The sequence below is a fragment of the Giraffa tippelskirchi genome, chromosome 8 (assembly GCF_054371585.1).
Source record: "Giraffa tippelskirchi isolate mGirTip1 chromosome 8, T2T-mGirTip1v1.2.pri, whole genome shotgun sequence".
Taxonomy (NCBI): Eukaryota; Metazoa; Chordata; class Mammalia; order Artiodactyla; family Giraffidae; genus Giraffa; species Giraffa tippelskirchi.
Genome location: NC_137282.1, coordinates 143172497 through 143176738, shown reverse-complemented (window position 1 = coordinate 143176738; position 4242 = coordinate 143172497). Strand labels below are relative to the sequence as shown.

At 42.6% G+C, this 4242-nt stretch overlaps 1 pseudogene; it reads left to right on the top strand.

Moving 5' to 3' along the window:
* The first annotated feature begins 392 nt into the window (after window positions 1-392).
* On the top strand, window positions 393-3799 carry LOC145519033 (tripartite motif-containing protein 26-like; annotated as a pseudogene).
* The last annotated feature ends 443 nt before the right edge of the window (window positions 3800-4242 follow it).

Genomic DNA, 4242 nt, shown 5'->3' with positions numbered 1-4242 from the left:
AAAGTTTCCTTTTAGCAATGAGTATTTGTCCATAGTGTATTCTCACTATGAGAACACAAGAAAAATGGACAAAAATTCAATGCTAAAAGGAAACTATATAAACCTAATATATATATATATATTTATTTATTTATTTATTAGGTCTTTCCAGGTGGTACTAGTGGTAAAGAACCCACCTGGGATGTAGAAGACATAGAGACACAGGGTTGATCCCTGTGTCAGGAAGAGTCCCTGGAGGAGGGCATGTGAACCCACTCCAGTATTCTTGCTTAGAGAATCCCACAGACAGAAAATTCTGACAGGCTACTGCCGATAGGGTGGCAGAGTAACAGGACTGAAGGAACTTTGCATGCACACATACTGCTTTTTATATTTTGATGTTTTTGCCCCGTATGATCTTTAAGGTGAGTTACATCTTAATTGATGATTATAATCATTGATGATTACAATCTTTAGTACCACAATCTTTACTACCTGTTTCATTAATAATTTTTTGGCCTTGAATCCAATCTTATCTGATAATAAGATCAAAATCTCAGACTTTTTTCATTTTGGATTTAGTTCCTATATCTGCCCAGCTATACCTTAATTTTAAATTTAATGCTTTAAAAAATGTATATTTAAAGCTTAATTTTAATTTGTCTAGTAATTTCCTCTGGTAATTTCTTTAGAGCCTGGAGTATCAGTAGCATGTTTGAAAGACTTTCAAAGGAGGACAATGGCTTTCTTTCTTTTTGAATACTGTCTATAAATGACATGCTGGTGGGTAGAGAACCCTTGGATCATGACCCTTTCTTCAGAACTTCTTTCTTTGACCCTGACCTTGACACCGACCACCTGGAAAACCCTCTTTTCCTCTCTGTGTCTTTGGTCTACTGTTAGTGCTCGTGTGCATGAGCAGGTGGTGATGGTGGGAAATCATACCTTTCTCTCAGGAGTTCTCACTGTGACGTCATTATCTCTAGATGCCCCGGGAGAAGTTCGGGGTTGAAAAGCCAATCAGTTCTGCAATCAAAAATTGGGCAGAAGAATTTTCAGGTATACTTCTTTCTTCAGAGAAAGGACTCAGAGAATTCAATCACAAAAGAGGGGGTTCTGATCCTAGACACCTTCTTTCTTTCTCTATAATGTGTCCTTGGGTGTTGAGCATGGCTGTGACCTCTCAGAGCTCCTTGCTCTTGTGTGTGTCATTCACACCAGGCAGGGATGCTGGGGAGGGAATCTAAGTCCAAACCACATGATAGTCTAGAATGGAACCTAGACTAAAGTAGAGTCACACTCAGAGGCCTCAAGATGGCAAAAAGGTATTTCATATCTAACAGTGAGGTAAAAAGAACATTGGGAGAGTGTCTCAAAACTCTGAGAGTATGTGTGGCAGTTCCTCAAAAAATTAAAAATATAATTACCATATAGTCCAGTATTCCCACTTTCCAAAGAATTAAAAGCAGAATCTCAAAGAGATCTTTGCACTCTCATGTTCATAGCAGTATTATTCACCACAGATGGGATGTAGGAAAAACCCAAACATCCATCGATGGATGAATGGAGAAACAGAATGTGGCATATGCAGAATGGAATACTATCCAACCTAAAAAAGGAAGGAAATTGTGCCACACACTATATCATGGATGAACCTCGAGGACATTAGGGTAAGTGAAATGAGCCAGTCACAAAGAGACAAGTAATATATGATTCCAAGTATATGAGGTCTCTAAGGTAGTCAAATCTATAGGAACAGAAAGTGGATTGATTAGTGGTTGCCAGGGTTTGAGAGGAGGGGGAAATGAGGAGCTGCTGTTTAATGGGTATACAGTTTCAGTTTTTGAAAATGGAAAAGTCCTGGAAATCAATTGCATAGTTATGTAAATATACTTGACATTAATGATTAACTGACTCATTGGAAAAGACCCTGATGCTGGGAAAGATTGAAGGCAGGAGGACAAGGGGACGAGAGAGGAGGAGGTGGTTGGATGGCATCACTGACTCAATGGCCATGAGTTTCAACAAGGTCCGGGAGTTGGTGATGGGCAGGGACGCCTGGTGTGCTGCAGTCCATGGGGTTGTAAGGAGTCAGACGCGACTGAGTGACTGAACTGAACTTAACATTAATGAACTATACATTTAAAAATAGTAAAGATGGTAAATGTCATGTGTTTTTACCGCAATAAATTTTTTTATAACAATTTAAAGAATACTGGGAGAATGAATCTCAAAGGGGTATCTATGAGAGTGGAGAGAAACAGTGTGGGTTTGGACTAGAAGTTTAGAACTTAGTTTAACAACGGGTGGTATGCCCAAAGGTACTCTTTAATGAAGCATCAGGTGGGTTCAGCACCTGTTGGTATATATAGTTACAAGAGCCAGTTTAGACTGCACAGGTCTGGGTGTCTCCTGAATTGCTTTTTCTAATTCACTTGAACTTTCATGGTGCCCTGTCATCATCTCAAGTTATATGAGCCAATGTAAGAGAACTTGACCTGGAAGCTGTGGTGTTAAAACTGCTTACTGTTGGGAATTCCCTGATGGTCCAGAGGGTAGGACTCCGTGCTTTCACTGCCATCGGCCCGCATTCAATCCCTGGTTTCCCCCAAGCCAAGCAGTGTGGCTAAAGAAAAAAACAAGAAAGAATTGCTCACTGTCCTTTTGTTCTTTTACTCTAGGAAAATCGATGAGGGATCTGGAATATAAGACAAGTGAGTATCTGCAGGGGATGGTGGCTGAAGTTAGCAGCTTTCTTGTGGAGGTCCATTACTCACAGGTCAGCACTTCTGTTTTAAAGAGGAAGGTCTTCGTGTGACTAATGTATCCAAATTCTTTATCCTGATTTCAGAACCAGAAACCTTTCCCCAGATTTGCCCAGCTGTAGTGATCCCAGGCCTTGTCATTTTCCCTCTCGAGTCTCATAGCACTGCCTGAGGCCTTGAATTTTCTGTGTTCTTTACACTTTCTAGATATGGTTGCTAATAGCCTGAACACAAGGTCAAAAGCTGTCTTTGTCCTGGTCCCTGAGGAGGCTCCCATCATTGTCATAAAGGCCTCAGAACCTATGAGACAAATCTCATTTGATATCTTTTGTGATGCCACACCTTTGTCTCCTTGTCCCCACAGTGAAGATCATCCTGAATTCCCAGACAGCCAATGGCTACCTCTCAATGTCTCCAGATGGGAAGAGTATGATGTTCACTGGCTTGTAGATGAACAAATACCAGCGTGGTCAGCGATTTGATCCGGAGCCCGGGGTACTGGGCAGTAAGGGCTTCACATGGGGCAAAGTGTACTGGGAAGTGAAAGTGGACAGGATCTGGTGGGAAGCCGAGGAGGTAGAAGATGCAATGAGATACAGGGCTGCAAGCAGAGGCATGTTTGGCAGTGATGATCTTGGTGGATTTACAGGCATCACTGATGGGTATCCTTCTCCTGGATATAGAGAGGAGAATGAGGAGTTGGAGGAAGAATGGTCTCAGGAAAATGGAATATGGCCAAAATTCTGCCTGGTGGGGGTGGCAAGAGAGTCAGTGGTGAGAAGGGGATTTCTTAACTTCACCCCCAAGGAGGGGTTCTGGACTCTGCAGCTAGCCTCAGCTGGGGTGTCTATATACACCAGCCCTGAGCCCTGCCAGATCCTGTCCTACTGCCCCAGCAGATTGGAGTTGCTCTGGATTATGATGATGGGAAGGTAACCTTCACCAATGCCAGAACTCAAGAGTTTATCTATGAATTCTCCTCTTCCTTCACTGGGAGAATTTTCCCTTTCCTGTGGCTTAACTGCATGAGATCCAAACTTACACTGAGACCCTGAGAGAAGACCTCCTGGCCCAGTCCTAGGTTGTTTTCATTTATCCTTTGTTCCTTTTCATCATTCCCAGCTCTCTGCCTCGGTTGGATCATCCTGCTAGGTTTCTGCAGAGAAGGCAATGGCACCCCACTCCAGTACTCTTGCCTGGAAACTCCCATGGACGGAGGAGACTGGTGGGCTGCAGTCCATGGGGTCGCTAAGAGTCAGACACGACTGAAGCGACTTAGCAGCAGCTAGGTTTCTGAATGCACGCAGATGACTAAAACCTTACAGGAGAGTTAGGAGTCTCTTGTCCTCACTTCTTTGTCTCTATAATGAAAACGGTAATAGTTGATCTTCTTTCTCTAAGGGGAATGGTTGGAGTGTCTTTAAAGTACTTATTAAAATGTGTGCTAACTATGAATTAATCACTTCTGTTGCCTTTGATTTGGTTCTTCATCTGCTGT